Source organism: Pinus tabuliformis, chromosome Q (assembly GCF_031772625.1).
Source record: "Pinus tabuliformis cultivar Carrire ecotype Pingquan chromosome Q, CPIR1, whole genome shotgun sequence".
Lineage (NCBI taxonomy): Eukaryota > Viridiplantae > Streptophyta > Pinopsida > Pinales > Pinaceae > Pinus > Pinus tabuliformis.
Genome location: NC_142296.1, coordinates 670,941,555 through 670,963,400, shown reverse-complemented (window position 1 = coordinate 670,963,400; position 21,846 = coordinate 670,941,555).

Here is a 21,846-nt window from a genome sequence, read left to right as displayed (position 1 = left end):
ATGCTAATGGGGAATGCATTCTCTATTACGAATGGGGTCTTGGGAACTTATCCAACAATCGGGCAGAAGCGTTGGCTCTTTATCAGGGGTTAACACAGCTCAACAGGCTTGGAATAAGAACAACAAAGATTTTTGGAGATTCCTCGGTGGTCATAAGCCTTATGATCCAACAAAAAGAGTCTCCCAACATCCTCCTTCAGCAGGTCATCCAGAGATGCCAGCTCTTGAATCAAACATTGGGCAACCTGCAGTACCATCACATCCTCCGTAATCTCAATAAGCATGCTGACAGGCACGCAAACAAGGCTTGCGAAAGGATTATGGGCAACTTATGTTGCAACGCTGTGGTGAGTCATCAATCTTTGCCATGAACCGATTCTGTTCACCTTGCATCAATCCAACCTTTCCTGACAGAAAGAAGTGGTCTCATCTCTCCCAGACATCCATCAATTCCTCTAAATGCAACAGGATTTGGTGCAGATCCGACTCCCCCAAAGCTCTGTTCCTTTTACGCTCTATCGTTACCTCCTCTCTTCACACTCTCGCCTATATGAATTTTATGAGAAGTCTCCAAGTCACCCTTTGCCTCTCTCCGGATTCCCTTTCTTCCCCCGAGGTCGACTTTCGTCCAACCTGCCCATCTCATCATTACCACTCAGCGTCCTTGATTTCAATAGACCATTTGAATGCCATCTCGCCGAACTCTGGTGGCCGAGAGGACTTGTCTGTTTCCTTATTTGTTAACACTCATAGGCAGTTTTCCAATACCTTCGATCTTATCCAGCACAGGATCATTCCCCTCCCTCATCAGTTCAATCATTGGTCTATAAGAGGCAGCCAGGCTGAAGAGCTCATCGCGGCCCTGAATCTTATGAAGAAAATCTCCATCAGCGAAATCTCAAATCCCTCAAGCACCAGTCATAAGGAAGGTGAAGAAACGCTGGAGGTATATATAGCACAGCATCACAACCACATTAGCATGGATCAGAAATGATTTGTCAATGTCAATTTCTGTTGCTCCAATTTGTAAGAATCTATTCCTGTCGAGAATTTCTTAAAACTAGAACAAGGAGGATTAAGGAGATCTTTCTGCTATGTAACTCCTGAGATCCTGAATTTCTTCGGCAACTGTTGTATTTCATGAGTCCTCACTCCCTCCTTTTTTTTTCAGATATTAATATAGCAACCAAATTTGTAAAAAAAAAAAAAAAAGATAGATAATGAATTTATTATAAGTTATTTCGCTATATGAATGCTTTGAAAATAGTGAGACATTGTCACTAATGATGCATAGGTTTGTATCATATGTGATTGTATACGAGATAACGAGATCTTATATTGTATATGAGATAATGAGATCTTATATGTGATTAATTTTTAATCAACTAAATTCATTAGCTATTTAATTAATTTAGTTTATCTTATTTGTTTTCCTTTCATAAAGTGTTTAATGATCTATATTGTTGCATGCTTTGTGAAATATTTTATGAATCACATATAAAGAGATATTATTATGGGGAAGTAAGTAGCATACGTGTATTTAGTAATATCATATTTAGCTTTTAAATCATTCCATTAGTCTCATTTTCTTTCAATTATTCGATTATATCTTTTTAAAGGGGAAACTAGTCCCTTTATGCCAAGTTAGACCCACCAATTCTAATGGGAAAGGAGCTACCCTAAGTTCCTAACTAGGTGGTATTCCCCGATGTTGAGGGAAATATTTTCCAGCCTTGAATAGGTGGATATTGTACTACTATATTGTTAACCATAGTAGAACACATGGAGAATGGAGCTAACACCATGAATTATTTTAAGACCGTGTTCTTATGGGATGTAAGGATTTGGAAATATCATATTCAGATGAAATTGATGCGTCTTGAGCATGGTGTGATGTCTTTATTAGAAGATAAGTTGTTTACTATATCTTTTAGTATGTCCCATGCAGGTTTTATTTTTATGTTGATCTAAGTGTTGAGGGCTAAGTATTTTAGTACACAAAACCTAGGATCCATAAGTATATATGGAGACTAGGACTTTATCCATCTTTCCATGCACTTGTGTGATGAAACATCCCTAGGTGTAGTAAAATGTGACAAAGAAACTAATGTTAGTGTGAAAAAAATATGTGCTAAAAACATTTTTAAGCCAAGGGAGGAATTTTTGTTATTGATGCTAGATTTTTGTGGATGTTTGATGGTGGCTAGAGTTTTCTTGATTTTACCTTGCTATAGTTTGAAGAGCTATATATTGTACTTATTTTGTGATAAATTTGTTCAAATGTATTTCATTTATTCCAAAGATGTAAAAAGTATCGTGCCATCCAAAATTGTGTGATTGCAACTTTGTTTCTTTTTCTTGCATTCTCTTCATGATTATGTAATTTTCAAGATTTTTTATTCATGTTGATTTTATATAACATAGGGTTAAAACTTTTAAGTGATTTAAGATAGAAATTGAGGATAAAAACATATTTATATCACATACATTATGTAATAAACATATTTTCAGATTTGGTATGAGCTTGGAGAAGTGTGCCCTAAGGGATAAAATCTATCACCATTTGTGTGGGATCATCAACTAGTCTATCACTAGGAATATGGCTAAGTGAGATGTCTTTAAAACACCAATCCAAGCACCTTCAATAATTCAACATGTGAGAGTTCTGAGCTCACAATAAGTGATATTGCATTATCATGAGGTAGATGGAACTTCAACCTAACAATATAGCACTTCAACATCAAGTAAAGAAAGCTTCAATTCATACACACATACACTAAAAATTGTCTCAATTATACTCATTTAAAAAAAGTGCACAACATGCTCAATATACAAAATGACACTAATGCCTTAAAATGGAAGTATGACATGTGATGGTGTATATGGAACATTATTTTAATATGCTAACAACATATTATGCCCAAGCATAATTATTAGGCATATGATGGTGTATATACAAAATGGGTCCGTTGACCACTTCCACCTTCACCACCATCATTTGCATCATGGAAGTCTACCTTTATCCTCCTAATAGAAGAAGGAGCTCAAAGTTTTTTCTTTTGGGGGCATTCTTCTTGAAATTTTGTTCTCGCACAGAGGATGATATAATAAATCACAAGGGTTTTTTCCTCTTAGATGCCTTAAGCTTTCTACTATACCACTCTTTATTAGATACAATCCTTAGAGGATATAATTTAAAAAAAAATGCTTAAACTGCAATTCATCATAAATAAATGAAACCATTAAGGAATTACCCCATCTTTAATTTTCCCCCTAGTGACGAAGATTCAATGGAGCAGTGTGCTACACAACCTACTTAGAAGAGACATTTATTATTTCATTCATTGAATTTCAACTGTGGGTTAATGGTAAAGGGATTACATGGGGGAAATATGTAGAAACCACTTGAGATAGAATAATCTTAGACAAAATGGTTGTTGGGAGGGAAATTGGGGTAGAAAGGGGCTACCAAATGGATGAAACCATTTGACATGGTCTATGGATGCAACCTTTTTGGGTTGATGGCACATGGAAGGTGGTGGAGGCACCTGATGAACAACACAAATGGGCTATATGGTAGTTAGAGAGTCATGGTAAGTTAGATACCAAACATGGGGAAATGGGAGGATAATGGTTGAAAAACAATGGGAAAACAATGAATTATGGGGAATGATATGTAGGAGTAAGAGTGGAAAATTGAGAAAATGAATGAAACTCTATATACATTTATAATATTTCAATTAGTAAAAGGCCATGTAAAAAAAACCAAAAAAATATTAACTACAACAAAGACTCTGTGTTAAGCCAAACAATAAGTGAGTTAAAGAACCACTCATAAACAAGACTAGATAGACCATCAAAGAGAATACCTCGTCATTATGGGTATTGTGGGAGAACTTTTACACCATAAGAAGTATACGGTGAAGAAAATTAGCTGAGGTGAAAGTACAAATAGATTAGACAGGGCCAGAGTTGGGAGTTTGAGGAACATGAGTTGACAGTTGCAGTAGCCGGGATTGGGAAATAAATATGATATTAGTGTGAGGCCAAAGTCAAAGATGGCCCGGTTCACAAAATATTAAATCATGAAACATCACCATTTTAAATCTGGATTTTTTATTGCATTAGAAGTGCTGGTTTATTGCAAGCAACATTATTTTAAATATGCCATTTTCATTAATATTAAAATTGAAAATTAATTAACATTAGATCTTGAAACATCACCAAATTTTAAATCTAGATTTTTTATTGCATTAGAAGTGGTCTTTTAGGGAAAGAAACATTATTTTAAATCTGTGAGTTTTATTGTAAAATTAAAAATTAATTAATAGTAAAATTATAAAATATTAATAATGAAATATAGTAATACTATAAAAAAATTCCAAAAAAAAAATACAACAATGAAGAAAAAACTAGCTTAGGTGAAAGCAAAAATAGGTTAGATAGGGTCAGAGAGTTACAGTAACTCGAGTTGGGATTTAAATATGTTATAAGTGTCAATCCAAATTTATATCACATCAATTCAAAGAGGTCAAGGATGGCATTTTTGGAAGTTTATTAATTTCACTAAAATCCCTAAGTAATTTATTGAAAGTTTTTCACGTCTAATTTCTTTAAAATTCTGCATGAATTTATTGAAATCACAAGGTTTATGGGTATGTTGATGGTGCTCAATCCATATATACAGTGAAAAACCCATTCTAAATAACACAAAACAAAATTTCAACTCAATTTTTTGAGCATGATTTAGGCATACGAAAGTCCAAAAAATCCCACTAAAGTTGACTCCAATATTAAATCTTGAAACATCACCAAATTTTAAATCTGCAATTTTTAATGGCTTAGAAGTAGTGCTTTAGGACTAGCAACATTATTTTAAATCTTGCATTTTCATTGCTTTATAAGTGGTGTTTTACTGCTAGCATCATTCCCAATGTTATAGGGTATTTAATACACCCTTTAAGTCATGAGTAGCCCATACAACATGCATACATACCTGTATAACATACATACATATCCATATATTATAATTATTTAATTTTTAATGCTTTTGAAAAAAATAGACATTTGAAATGGCCAAAACCTTGAAGAGTTGCAGAGGAAATTTTGGTCTCTAAATATAGAAAAGCCCTAAAATTATTGTTTTGTAACATTACTTGAATATATAAGTCTTTCTTATTTGAATGATTCTATATTTAGTGTAAGTTTGAAAAATATTTTATATATTGGCTATAAATTAATACTTAAATATTTGAAATATTGAATTTATAGTTACTAAATGTATTTGTGAAAATTCAATATAAATTTATTATAAAAATTTTGTAGTGTGTAAATTGTATATATTATTTTAGATATACATTTTTATATAAACATATTAATATTAGTAATAAAATAAAAAATAAATTTATCTTCATTAATTAAAATTAAAAATAAATATATGTTGGATGTGTTTCAAATTATGTTGGTTCATGCATTGGGAAACATCTATATAATATTATGCATTAGTTTACAAAAATAATGTATATGAAATTTTTATTTTGAATAGTATTTCAATGTGTAGTAGAAATTTTGAGCAATTGAATGTGTTTTTTATTATAATTTATAAAATATAAAAAATTCTCATCTATATATATATATATATATATATATATATATAATTTTCTATGTAATTTTTGAGAGACATTAGACTTAACATGATCTGAATTTTCTATTTTTATAATTTGACTATAAAGCATTAAAACATTCTGGCAAATTATCTACTTTCTAACAAATACAAGGATTGGATCTCACAAAAAAACATAAATTGAGTATACTTTAAAATACGATTTAAGATAGAACAAAAATACGGAGAACAATAAGATTCACAAATTAACATGATTGTTACAAATTGAAAGACAAAATAAAAGTGGAACTCTATAGCTTGTCTCTACAAACTAGTATGATTGGGATCAATTAAAAGGAAAATTATTAAAGAAATAACTCCATATCTTCATACTCTCAAATAATTGATACAACTCAAAAAAATCTGGAAGGAAGTAAGAGTGTTCTTTAACATTCTCATTCAATTATTTGTATATATGTTTAAGGGAATACTATTGAAAATATTAGAATATGAAATAATGTCCAAGAAAAATTATCCAAAGTATATATTTTCCACCACAATATGCTTACACATAGAGCTTATTATTGTTTTCAAGTTCACCATCATTTGAATCTTTCATATATTTTTTATATGAAATTTAAAGAGAGACCATAGAGTTTAGATTATCCTTGACGTTTTTTTTATATGAAATTGAAAGAAATACCATAGAGTTTAGAATTTCGCAGTAATGAATGTGAAATTAATGATTTTGATTCTAGAGTAGAGCCACTCCAACCCCATCTATGGATATGTCACATTCCCTTGGTCCATCCAAGAACCTCCATGAGATATCAAAATTAATAAGAGGTATTTCAAGAGTGCTTTGCTTCTTTTGCCTAGGCTTAATTCCATATTCTTTGGGGACCTTATTAAGAGGGACCATTAACATTGCCTCAATCATTCACATCACTAGAAAATACAGGTGTCTTGGGCCACACAAATAAAATAAAACATGAAACTTAGAAATGATCCATACTCATGAATTTCACCTTCACGTTTGGAGTGTTGTATATATTCCTCTAGAGAATATTTCTTCTAGTGTTCACTTTGCTATTTTTATAATTTGACTGTAAATCTTTACAAAATTCCTTCAAATTATCTACTTTATAATGAATACAAAGATTAGATCTCACAAAAAAACATAAATTGAATATACTTTGAAATAGGTTTTAAGACATAATAAAAATATGGAGAACAATAAGATTCAAGGATTAACATGATTGTTACCAATTAAAAGACAAAATTAAAGTGAAACACCATATCTTCTCTCTACAAATTAGCATGATTGTTATCAGTTCAAAGACAAATTATTAAAGAAATAACTCCAAGTTATTTTATTTGGGTATTTTCAGCCACACAAATAAAACAAACCATGAAACTTAGAAATCAGCCATACTTCTGAATTTCACCTTCATATTTTGAGTGTTGTACACACTCCTCTAGAAAATATTTCTTCTAGGTTAACATGAGGCTACATAAGGAAAAGAAATGAATAAATGAGAAATTAAATGTATGTTACTTTTACAAAGGGATGCATAAGGACAAAAAATGAATAAACGAGAAATAGAATCTATGTTAATTTTGCAAAGGGTGTATCTATTGGACATAACCATCCTTTCTTGGCATTATTGTCATGTTACATTATTTGAATATATAGGTCTTTCTTATTTGAATGTTTTGACATTTAGTGTACCTTTGTCATAATGTATGTTTTATATAATAGACTCACCAAAGAAATTATTTTATATAATGGATATAAATTTATACTTAAATCTTCAAAATATTGAAAGCTCATCGGGAGTGGCTCACTTTTAAAGTTATTGAATGTATTTGTAAAAGGTCAGTATAAAATCAATTAAGGTATACATTTATTATGATCAATTTGTGATGTGTAAAGATATATCTATTATTGAAAATAACAATTTTATATTCACAATGAATGTAGACTCTATATTTTAAATGATAAGCACCACCATTTCCCATAAGAATATAGCCAGCTACTAAATTTTCTAACCTTAACAATTATTAAAGTTACGAGCCTCATTTCAATGTCGTTAAACAACTGTTAATGTCGTTAAACAACTGTTATTGAAAACAAATTTTCAATGCGCATCTAATTCTTCATACTTATCTAATTATTCAGTCTGAGGATGCGTCTGAATCAATCAAAAAATATTTTGGTACACATATCTCTTCCAAACCAACGATACCACTCTTATATTGTGTCTCCCTCGGAGCTTGTTCCCTCCGAGCTTGTTCCACACCTAGTGTAGTTCTAGGGAAGTCATCAATTGAGATAGTTTCCTCCAATGACCATCTCGTCTCAACCAGACTTGATCAATAAAATTTAATTGAACACTAAAGTCTAAGCGGGAATCCACTCACCAATGAGCTCTAGAATCCTTTTAGCACACTCTTCTTCCTTTCAAATCTTTACTTTGTTTTTCCACTATTTTTTACCTCAGGTTCCTCAACCCTATTGAATTCTTTTGGAATGATTATTATTTCCAAGGAAGAACTTGAGAAGTTAACCACCTAGCCCATAATTATCCAACTACCTTGGTGTGAACCTCTTTTAGCACTATGTCCCATCCCATTTTTTTATCATCACAACATCATTATAACATTGATAATTAACGAGATAAAATAAATTATCCATTCATGTAAAGTATTATTTTGTCATTTTTCTAAGGGCCATAAAGTAAAATAGAGTCTTTAATGGCAATAAATTGGAATCAACCAACATTACTAGGAGATATCACATCTCCCCCCCCCCCACGCCTTGAATGAAACATTGTCCCAATGTTTTAGAGGCTCTCAAAATAGACTAGGATAGGCTTCTTTTATAATATTTTCATCTTCTTAGGAAGCCTAATCTGGGCTGAAGTGCTCCACCACACTATAACATTGGTGATAACTCATCTCTGTAGCATTGATTCTCTGTGATAGTGTATACATGGGGGTTTGACAATAAATTCCTTGTCTTGTTCAACCTACAATTACAACCAACTAGTTATCACCTATTCATACTTACCAAATAATTAGCATACATATTTATACAATCTTATAAATTATCTTCCTTCTACATCTTGTCAATTAATAATGTGTGTGAGATCATAAATATATTCCTTTAATAATGATACCTGAAAGACATTATGCACACTTATATGGTTGGCTAGGGTTAGTTGATAAGCTATTGGGCCAATTTGAGCTTGAATTTGGAATGGGATACAAAACCAAGGGGGAATTTGGCACAACCTCCCCAACTCAAGGTACTTCTTTTAGGTTTCACTCATACACACACATGGTCCCCACCTTGAAATTCCTGATACTTTTGCTTCATATTAGTGTAAGTCTTCTTCATGTCTTGTGTAACCTTTAGATTGATCACCACCATTTTTTCCATGGTCTCCATTTCTTTTAAAAAATATGGCCCTAACATCAATTTATCTTAGTGGGTCTTCCAATTAAGGGGTGTTCTATATTTAAGTCCATATAACACCTCAAATCCACTCATCTTTAAGGAGATCTGATAGTTTTTGTTGTAGTAAAACTATATTATGTAAAGGCAGCTTTCCCACATACTTGACTTCTGCATCACATACATTCGTAACATATCCTTCAACACTTCGTTGACCCCTTCAATTTTCCCATTTGTTTCAGGATGATACATGGTACTAAAGTATAACTATGTACCAAATACACTAAATATGGCCTTTCAAAAGGAAAATGTGAACTTGACATCCCTATGTGATATTACAACCTTAGGTATTACATGTAGTCTAAATATTTCCCTCATAAAAATATCAGTAATTTATAGTATTTTAAAGGTAGATTGGACTCGTATAAAATGTGCAACTTTACTTAATTTATCCACCACTACCATTATAGAATAATTCTACCTATTTTTTTTAGATAGTCCCATAATAACATAAAGTGTGACGACTTCCCATTTCCATTCAGCAATGGGTAGTGGATCAAGCAAGCCAAGTGGGTGATGATGTTAAACTCTTACTAGTTGACAATCCAAATGCTTACTCAAGTACTCTGTGGCATATTTTTTTGTGACTAGCCAAAAATTGTCTTTATTCACATAAATAAGTAATTTTTGGTATCCCACTAAGAAGCATATGGGCTCTTACAACATTCATGTGAAATTAATTGTCTCAATTCCTACTAATTTGGGAAATAAAATCTGTCTCTATACATCAACACCTTGTCTTCATTTATTTCATATCCTATTTTTTTTTCATTTCTATCCTATACTCTACTTGTTGTCATAAAAATTGGTACCTTGGGTTACTAAGGCCAGCATTCTGAATTTCTTTTATGAAATTAGTCTTACCTCTAATCAATGATATTTTGTACATAAACTTTAGTTTTTTGCTCAAGGCATCTCCTACCCAATTCTCTTTTCCTTTAATATGTTTAATGATAAAGTTGAATTCACTAAAAAATAAATCCCATTGATCCCATCATGCATTTAAAGTGGGTTGTTTAAAATAATTTGTTAAACTACTTTGATTTATCATCAATTTTAATTTATTCCCAAGTGGATAATGTCGCCACATTTTTAGAGCGTGTAATATTGTTAACAATTCCAAATCTTAAGTGGAATATTTATTTTTCTTTTTATTTTAATTTTCTAGTGCCATAGGTGGTAACCAAGCCCTCTTGATTTAGAACACCTCCAACTCTGTTGTTACTAGTGTCTATGCAAACCACAAACTTCTTTCCATTAACAATTCATAGAATGGTGGTTGTGGTGAGTAAATGTTTCATTTGGTAAAAACTATTTTCACACTCATCTATCCACTCCAAAGTCATTCCCTTTTTCTATATAGAATTAATGGGGCACGCTACCTTTTAGAATCCTTCAATAAAGAATCAAGAATTTTTTACTAACCTCATAAAATATCTAATATCGACCACATTTTTGGGGAAATGCTAATCAATTATGGTCTTGATCTTTTTTGTATCTACTGCAATTCCATCCATGACTTGACCCAAGTATTGAATTTGATATATATAACTCACACTTGCTATACATCGTGTATAATTTATGTTCACTTAATATTTGTAGAACAATCTCTAGATGTTTCTTATGTTTCTCTAGATTTTTCAAGTAGTTAAGAATATCATCTATGAAAATGAGTACAAATTTATCAAGAAATTGGTGGAATATACTATTCATAGGGTACATGAAGGTTGTTGGAGCATTAGTGAGTCCAAAGGGAAGAACTATGAATTCATAGTGCCCGTAACAAGTTTTGAATGTTGTCTTGCATATATCTTCCTCCTTTATTCTAATTTTATGATACCCAAAACATAAACAAATCTTTGAAAACGCAGTCACACCTTTTACTTGATGAAATAGATGATCGATTCTAGGCAATAGGCATTTATTTTTAACAAATAATTTATTTGACTGCCTATAATCAATGCACATCCCTAAAGTATTATCTTTTTTATTATTATTTACAATACATCTTAATTTTTTTTACTTAATTAACATTCCAAATGCTTACTCAAGTACTCTGCGACTTACTTTTCCATGCATGGCCAAAAATATTATTTCTTTAGGGAAGTAAATGATATTTGGTATGGCGATGAACAACATATTGGCTCTTGTGACATTCATCCCGAATTAACTATTTCAACTCCTATTGATTTGGGACATAATGCTATTATACCTCAGTACCATCTCTTCATTTATTTCATAAACAAACCTTTTTTCATTGCTCTCTTGTAACTCTACGTTTCACCATAAAAGTTACTACTTTGGGTTCATTAGGATAACATTCTAAATTTATTTTATGAAATTAGTCTTAATTGAGATGAATGAAATTTCATAGTGAAAATTTAGTTTTCTAGTCAAGACATCCACTACCCCATTCTCTTTGCCTTTAAGATGTTTAATTTTAAAGTGGAATTCACTCAAAAAGGTAGTCTGTCATGCTTGTCACACATTTAACATAGGCGGTTTAAAATAATTTGTTAAACTACTATAGTTTGTCATCCATTTACATTTATTTTCAAGTAGATAATGTCACCACATTTTAAGAGTTTGGACTACTTCTACCAATTCCAAATTGAAGGAATAATTTTTTTTCACACGTTCTTTTAATTTCTTAACTTATAGGAAAAAAATCTTCCCTCTTGCATTAGAATGTCTCCCACTCCTTCCTTACTAGTGTCTATGCAAAGAAAAAACTCTTTCTCTTGATCAACAATTCTTAAAATGGGGTTGTGGTGAGTAAATGTTTCACCTAGTCAAAACTATTTTGGCACTAAGTTGTCCACCGAAACATCCTTCCCTTTTTCTGTAAAAAAGAAATGTGGTAGACTACCCTTCTGAATCTTTTAATAAAGCTTCCATAATATCTTTATAACCCCATAAAATATCTAATGCCAACCATGTTTTTTTGGGACACGCCAATCCATTATGGTATTGATGTTTTCTGGATCTATTGCAATTCCATCCTATGTTTTGACGTGACCCAAATATTGTACTCGATTCTTATAGAACTCACCCATGCTATACTTCACGCATAATTGATGTTCCCTTAATATTTATAGAACAATATGCAGAGGTTTCTTATTGGCCAATATAAGAATGTCATCAATGAAAATGATTACAAATTTATTGAGATACTCCTCGAATATAGTATTCATAAGGCACATGAAGGTTTCTAGAGGGTTATTGACTCCAAAGGGTAGAACTATGAACTCATGCTACCCATAGGAAGTTTTGAAAGTTGCAGTCAATGTATATTCCTCCATTATTCTAATTTGGTGATACCTAGAACGTAAATCAATCTTTAAAAAGACAGTCGTACCTTTTACCTAATAAAATAGATAATGGATTCTAAATTGGCTCCCTTCCGATAAGGACAAATTTTAACATAGTGGGGTCTTTCACATCACCATCACTGTAGTGGGGGTTTCCCCACTTGATAAAATTAATATTTATTATGTTGTTCAATAGGCTTTGGTTGACCTTGTAATTTATATTGTTGCTGGAACATCCCATAATGTTTATTTTGATGATTTGTATATGGACCCTTGAAACTTGCTAATTTTACCTTTTTTATATTTTGCAAATGTTTTTGTCCATTTTATCAACCCATTTTTTAGTATTATTCCCTTTCTATTCAACTGTTGGTAGCATATATGGGCCTTATGAATATCCTCATCCATTGTTTTGGGTTGTCAAATTATATAGGTCCTTCATGTATGTTGGAAAACAACTAATGAATAGTTGTAATTTTTCTTTCTCTTCTCGTGTGAGTATACTTTAGTTATAATTTAAAGTTTTTTATAAACTCATCCATAGTAACTTATCCAAGTTTAAGAACTGTTTTTCTTTTCCATCATAAAATCATTCTGTTAAATATTTGTCTTTGAAATGTCCTTGGAAGGTTTCCCAGGTTATTGATCACTCATTAATACTTTGTCTTATTTTAATAGCTTCCCATCTTAAGGTGGTTTTTCCTTGCAACCAATAGATAACCAGTAAAGCTTTCAGGTTGTTATCATATTTATAAATATAGAAATATTTATTCATGTTGGGTAAGCACCCTTCAACAACTTCTTCTGCCTCACCATCTAATATAGGGGATTAAATTTCTTGAATTCTCCTTGTATTTGAGTTTTCCATCTCTTATATCCTTTGTGATCCAACAGATTGCCAGATTCTTCCTCGTTATATTCTTGGCAACCTTTAGATTCTGGGTTATCATCTCTCAGCCTATGTGCCCCAGCTCCATTCCCATGATCACAGCTTAGGTTGGGATTTGTATAATTTTCTGGTTCACACAAACGTTCTGCATCCACCTTTAATTATCAACTCTTAGTCTTGCCATCTCATTTTTCAATTGTTGGATTGTGTCAAATAACAAAACATTTTTATTTTGAGTTTCTACTCTTAATTTGACCCAAATTTTTGTGCTTTTAGTGAATGATTATGGTCCTGCTCCAATGGATGGTATGATGGGGTGTACTTCCACCTCCTCTTCTCCTAATGCTTCCTCTCTGTACACATGAACAAATTTTTCCACAGTATTGGAACTTAGCACTCATACCACTTGTAACATATCTTAGGATTTTTTTTGTTTACTATACAACTTCATACATTCACATATTGTTAGTAGTATATTTATTTAATACCATAATGTTAAAACATCCATATTATTTACCTTTGAGCATAAAATAAAAATCTATGGTTATATTGAATAAAATTTACAACGATGTTTGGTTGTTATAACCAACATGGACTTTTTTAACTTACCATAGAAATTGATGGCAGCAATAGGAAATTTGTTGAGACCTATTTTGGATTCATGCCACTTGGCCTCTTTGTGCCTTTCTAGAGATATGTAAAAAATCTATGATTAAGGTACCTAGGGTTTGATCTAATGGTGGAGGTGGATGTGGATGGTTTCTGAGTAACTAACCACCGAAACGTGACATCCCACCTCTCATTCCAGGTTTTCTTCCCTAAGTGTTTGGTCTTTGCAACTACTGTAAGAAAAAATATGTCAAGAATAACCATTTGATGGAGTTATAGCTTCCATGCATCAACTACCCTCATGAAATTCTACAAGTTATCTTTTTACCTTGCCTTTTAATGTGTTTCCCCCTATTTTGCACTGTTGATACATTACTATTTTTTTGGTTCAGGTCGAGTGGGATTCCCTTACCCTAGAGGGCTAATTCTCGGTACGAACAGCTTCAGGCCCCTATTAGGTGAGAAAAGCCATCTTTGAAATTGTTTTCCTTTAATATTCAACACATTCTGAGCACTAATTCCTACTCAGACTACCAGGGGACAAGATGGGTGGAAATGACAATTGTTTTCTTAGGTAAATATGTAACTTTCATTTCCATATCCTTGAATTTCTTGATCATTTCTCTCCTCATGGAATATACATACGGACTTGAATTTTCCTGTGTGGTTGCAAGTACTACATCTCTGAATTCCTCTTTGCAACCCTATGCTCAACCCTCATCCAAAGTTTTCCAGGTTTCCTCCTAACCATGACTCACTTGTGTCTCATTTGTTGGTTTTCTATAGGTTTTGAACCTTTCTCACATTGTGAGGGTTTCCAAGCCATCTAAGACATGATGTCTATTCCTTAGTAACTATCGTTTTAGTTTTTATTTTCCAAAAGGGTTTTAAGATGTCGGTCCTAATTTTGTTAGTCATGACCTCGGCCCCTATCACGACTTCTTGCTCGGTTAAATATGGAATTACTGACTATTAGATGTATAAGTTATATTTTTCAAACAATACTGCTACCACCACAATTGCTTTAGTTCTCGAGAAGAATCAGTATACCCTGACTATTTAATTTCCTTAGACTATGTTTAATTAAAGGGGTCTGTCTTTAGCTATTTTCTTGTGACAGCCTTCCATGCTACTCTAAAATTGGAACTACATTATTGTTTCTATGTTCTTATTATTTAGGATTCTCTCATGAGATATTATAATCATTTCGATATTAAACATCCATGTAGGCTAATTATATGCATGCTGTTTTTGGAATGTTGGTTAAGCTGTTATATGAAATTTTATACTAATGAGCCCTTTTAATTTCGTGTGAGAGTTCCTTTCCCAGTTTCATATCGTGGTCAAATTTTTTAAAAGAGTCTTATGCTATTTCTTAGCCACCATGAACACTATCAATTATTATTAATGTTTCAGTTGTTGTTATTAAATTATAATTCGTCTTTTATTTTCTTAAAATAATTATTGTTAATTGGTAGGATTAATCCTCTTTATTTCCTTATTTTAAATAAAATATGTATCTTCTAAGATTTATGTCTCAATTCTGAAACATCCTCATATTCATAATGATATGAATTATTGTTCGACCACCATTTACAATGTTGTTTTTACCTGGTTTGTTTTATGATGGTTTTCCACGAGAGCCCCTTTTCTTTTGAACTGCAAACCCTAATAGAAAATTATGTTTAATTCAAAACAATTCATCATATTCCTTCGAAGCATATTGTGAAACATTTCTTTTAAAAGAAAATCCATACATTTTCATGTAAGGGTACACGGGACTATACCCACACCATCGATTGAGGTCAACTCAGCTGGGAACTAAACACAGACCCGATAAATTCATAAGCAATGTAGACTCTATATTTTAAATGATTAACATACAAATTTCTAATAAGAAGATATTTAGCTTCTTAATTTTCTAACATTAACAATTACTGAACATACTAGCCTAATGGATATCTTCTTAATTTTCTAACATTAACAATTACTGAACATACTAGCCTAATTCCAATATCGGTTAAACATATATTACATGAAAAAAATTTGCAATAATTATCTAATTCTTCAGTCTGAGATTGGTCATGCAACAATCACAAAATATTTGGGTACACAGAGCTTCTCCCCACCAATAACATGAGTCTTATACTGCATCTACTCCCGAGCTTATTCCACATTGAGTGTAGTTCCACAACAATTATCAATTCAAATTGTTTCTTCCAATGACTATGTGGTCCCAACCAAAATTTTTCAATAAAATTTAACTGAGCACTCATGTCTTAGATCAAATCCACTAGCCAACCAGCTCTGGAATCTTTTTAGCACGCTCTTCCTCCCTTGAGATTTTTCATTTATTTTTCCTTTGTTTTTCACCTTAGGTTCCTCAAACCTATTGGCTTCTTTTGGAATGATTATTATTTGCAAGGAAGAACTTGGTAGGTAACCACCTATCCCATAACTGTCCAACTAATTGGGTGTGAAGATCTTTTAACAACTAAACATGATTTTGATAATTAAAAAAATAAAATAAAATATCCATCCATGCCAAATATTATTTTGGCCTTTTTCCAAGGCCCATAAAGTAGAATAGAGACTTTAATTGGAGTAAATTAGAATCAACCAACTTTAGTAGAGGATATTATAGAAAATGTAAAGTTTTTTTTGCTTTAATTTAGGTATATTTAAACAAAGGGACTAGCTACAATGTAGTAATTATTTAATATAAATACTAAAATATTTTATTTATGTTTTGTTAAAGCATTTTTATGTTATTAATATATTTTTCTTGTAAATATTAAATGTCATCTAATGAAAGAATATTTTATATTTAAAGGTAATTTTTTTTTTTTACTTTCTATTACTTTACCTTTCTATGTAAAGTTGATTTAAATTTAAGCTCAAAATTAAATATTATTGATTTATATTTTATTGCTACATTTTAATTTGTTAATGTATGTGTTATTTTATTATTTTTAATGTAACATTACATGGCAATATCTCCCTGATATTGGTCATGCATAGACATGTTTGAAAACCACTTATGAGGGAGATGTTGTTACATCAGCTAACATTTAAAAATAATAAAATAATAGGTACAACAACAAATTAACAAAATAGTAATAACTACAAAAATTCATTTCAACTATACATAAAATGATCCAATTTTCATCATAATTTTACCCCCACTTTATTTAGATAAAGTAATTGAAACCAAAGAAAAAATAATAATTTAATTTTTAATGTTAAAAGAGATATGTGAATCCTTCTTTAATATGGAGTTGATAGAACCCTTGTAAAAATAATATGACTCATATTAATTGATAAGTATTTTTTTGGCTTCAAATAAAAATATTAAAATATATTAAGAGTAAAAATATATCTCATATCTAGCCATAAATAAAATATTATATCAATATTATACAAATAAAAGCAAACTAATTTAAATAATGTATACCTAAGTAATTTAGATTTTCTTAAATTAAGATGGATATAGAGTCATTATATATATGGGTGTTTGTTTTGGAAAATGGTTTAGAATATAATATAATATTATATTATAAATCATATTATATAAATGAGAGTTATATTAGGAAAGCAAAATTGATATTAAAATAAAAATATGTCTAATATTATAATAATTAATTTAATTTAATTATATTTAGGTAGACAAATTTTTTAATAAAATAAATAGGTGTTTAATTTCAAATATAATTTATAATATAATATTATATAATATAATATTATATAATTGAGAGTTTAATGAAGTCATGGTCGATTAAGTCAAAATTTGTGGACATCACCTCTCGTAGTATATCTCCAAGGGGCGCGTGTAACTTAATCATTTCCTGAGATCCTCCTTCTCATGGTACATGTATATTTTGGAGAGATTTTTTGTTCCCATTCTTCAGCGTTTGTTTCTCTTTCATCCCTCGGAAATTGACTTGTGTTTATTGAAATTTATTTCTAGATGTGTGAAATACAAATAATATAAATTGATAGTCATGGATCTAGATTTCCGAGTCAATTATTCCGGTTTGATTCATCTTTTCCCTCAAGGTAAGAGAATGAGATATTTTTTTAGTATTACTGTTGGTGTAGTACATCCTTTGGTGATTGAAATCTCATAGTCCCTTAAAAGGGTTTTTTGAGGTTCCATTTTCTTTCTGTTTCTCATTCTAAAATGGAATGTACACTTCATGTTTCTCTAGTGAGTCATCTCTCATGTTTGTTTTTTTTTATATTTTTTGTTTTTCGACTATAATATCCAAGGTATGTTGTCTCAATAGTATGGTTTATGATAGATAAATAGACTTTTCATTTAATTGATTCCTCTTACTTATTAACTTACTTGCCTCTTAGTCACAATAACATATATGGCCTTTGGAGCACCCTAGCAATTCAAGGTATTTTCTATGGAGGGATTATTCAAGGTAAGCATTTTACTACTCTAAAATTTACTTGACTTAATTAATTATTTTATTTGGGTAGTGAGATTAATGATGTTCTTTCTTTTAGCTTACATAGTGAGGCATGCATATTAAGTATTTGCAAGGTAAATAAATTGATTTTGGAACTTGTTTTATGGAATTTGGACAATACATTTCCATATTTTTAAGCTTCTATTTGAGTTCTTAGATGTAGTGTTAATTCACTTAATAATAGTTCACACCCTAGATCTCTAGGCATTTTGAATGTCCTCTATTTCTATGTCACAGTTTTTGTAGATGTATTGACCACGTGCTCAAAATTCAAATTTGTCATATGAGTGTGGAACCTAGATGACCATGTAATACTAGTCATATTGAATCATTCAACCAACGTACCATCACAATAAATCTTAACTATAAAGGCTTTCTACTTATATTTAATTTCAACATCTACTCCATTCCATGGTAGGGCCACCGTGTGGGGGCGAGCCCTTGGGCACCCCCAACCATGGGATCACCAATGGAGGGGGAGAGGGCTGGACCTTAACCCGAAGCACGTGGTGGCCATGTGCCCAAAATTTTTGGATATAAGTCGTTAGAGGAAATTTAAAACGTCCAACAATTCCGCATAAAATTTGGTGAAATTGTCGCTCTATTAGCACATTTTGGGGAAAATTTGTATGATGGTGTGAGATTTTGGGGAATTTCTGGTGCGATTATCACAAGATTGGGACATGGCATAACTTTTTTATTTTTTCACCAATCAAGAGCAAAAAGAGGCTACACAAGAATTTTTGGGCATTCTCGAGCCATTAGAATATGTTTCAAATCTTTTTGAGAATTGTAAACTGATGCATTCACATTTTTTATGGTAAGAGAGAGGGTCAATCCATTAGAAGCCAAATCAAGGAGACATCGCCGAGGAGGGGTGAACTTCTTCATCATGTGCTATTGTGATAGCGTTTATGGTGATGTTTATGTCTGTTATATGATGTTGTTCAGTTATTTGTTTATGTTAATTTATACATCAAATTTACATAAAATCACTCTAAAAACCACGTTTAAACTTGTAAATAATATCATGAATCCTCAAACATATTTAACGTGTTCTAAAAAGTAATTTTAGCACAACAAAAATAATTTTCCCAATCAGATCAAGTTTGGTATCAGAGGTCTTGGTTTTCTTTGTGCAAGAAGCATTTAACTATTTTTCAAGTGAATGTCATGCTTACAAGGTTGAAGCTCAAGAGAGGAGAAGGGAAGATGGTTGAAAGCCCTCAAGTTGGGTCAAGGAGAAGTAGTGCAAGGTTTTCATAATCTCCACCACCAGTTCTTCCTCAAGTTGCAGTTTAGACTTCAGTGAGCATGTCTCATGAAGGAGAGCCTACAAACATGACAGAGGATGAGAAGGTCTTCAGGAAGCCTTTCTTTTATATGAAAGAGATGGTGAAGGTCCTATACGAAGAGTGGAATACCAAAGTACAAGGTGAAAACTCCAAGCCTCCTAAAGAAGAAGGTTCTTCAAGAGGAGGAGGTAATACAAATGTAGGTAAACCTCGACCGTCTCCACCATATTCTTCATCTTCTTCTTCACAGACATATTCACACTCTTCCACTAATACAACCCTTACTCATACTCATCAACACACCTGAAAAGGAACTAGTAAATCACCCTTGTTAAAACTTGATGTTAAATTTGAACTACCCATGTATAATGGTGAAGTGAATGCAGAGAACCTTGACAATTGGGTTCTTCAATTGGAGCACTATTTCGGAATTTAGAACCTTCAAGAGGATGACATAAATATTCAATTAGTTTCCTTGACGTTGGAGGGTGCAACACTAGTATGGTGGGAATCAAAGACAGAAGAAGAGATAAAAAAAGACACGATAAGATCTCAATTTTTTGGTGTGATTTCATTGCTACAATTAAAATACAATTCTACCCTCTAGCTTATATGCATAAATCCATCATGAATTGGCAGAACTTTAGACAACTTAAAGGTCAAAATGTGTGAGATTACACCCAAGACTTTAGGAAAAGGTTTCTAATATTAGTTGTAGATTTGCAATCACAAGAGACATTGCTAAAGTACATATGGGGATTACACAGTTACCTAAGGAATATTATCCTTATGTTTAATCCCAATAATCAAGATAAGGTTTGTGTGCAAGCCACTCATCTTGAGGCAAGAGGGAAAAATACTCCAGAAGACGGTAGTAAAAGTCATTTAAGAGTAAATAAAAGGAAAATGATTTCAAAGGAAAGAGAAATCCACCCATTAAGAAAGAAGCAGAGAAATCAACATTCAAACATTATTCCAAAGAGGGTCACAATGAAGCTAATTGTTGGAAGCTTCATCATAAGATGAAGCCTAAGAAATTCAACAAAAAAGGAAAAGAAAAGAGAACTACCATCATTCAAGAGGATTTGGGATCTGGTTCAGGTGATGAAATTAAATTACATCCATGGATATAAAAGGAAAAAAATCCATTTCTAGCACTAGTATATCAAATCTTCACACTAGCACACCAAATGAAGAAACAAGGATTGAATTATTTCATGTGAGGGTAATCACAAAACATACAAAAATCGACACACTTTTTGATAGTGGGTCTCAAGCCAACTTGATATCTAAAGGCTTAGTCAAGAAACTTAATCTTGTAACCATTTTCCATCCCAATCCATATCTATTAGGTTGGATATGCATGGACAAAAACTAACAGGTTACAACAAAATGTATTCTTCGATTTGCAATCATAGCAAACTTCATTAATGAAGTTAAATTAGATGTTGTACTGTGTGATATATCCAGAATTTTTTTGGGTAGTCCTTACCTCTATGATAGAAAAGAAATCTTCTATCGTCATGAAAACAAGTCCCACTTGTTCAAATATGGTGTGTAGTATATTGTGAGAGCTCATCGCAATAAATTAGACCTTTCATTACTTAATGCAGGGAAAATGAAAAGACTAGTGAATTCAAGCATGAATTTAGTGCTTCTTATGATAAAACCCAATATTTTTGTTGATTATGAAATGTTTGATGGTTGTAATTCAAAATTGCAAATTGATTTAGTTGATGTACTTAACTATGATGATGAGATGTTTCAGAAAGCAAAGGGTTTTCCTCTGAAGAGGACAATCCAACATGAAATACCATTGCAACAAAAGTGTGTTCTTCTTGGCACTGACATGCACCGAATGTCAAGAAGGAAAAGAGCAGAAATAAGAGAGAAAATCTAAAATTTGTTGCCCAAAAGGATCATCCAACCATCTCCTTCACCATGTGGTGCACCTATTATTTTTGTGCCCAAGAAGAATGGAAATTATTTCATTAAATGGGACTCAAGGAATGGTTATCATCAAAGTAGAGTTGTTGAAGGAGACATATAGAAGTCGACATTAAAAACCAAGCAAGATTTCTTTGAATGGCTTGTTATGCTTTTTGGCCTTTGCCATGCTCCTTCTACTTTCATGCATATGAG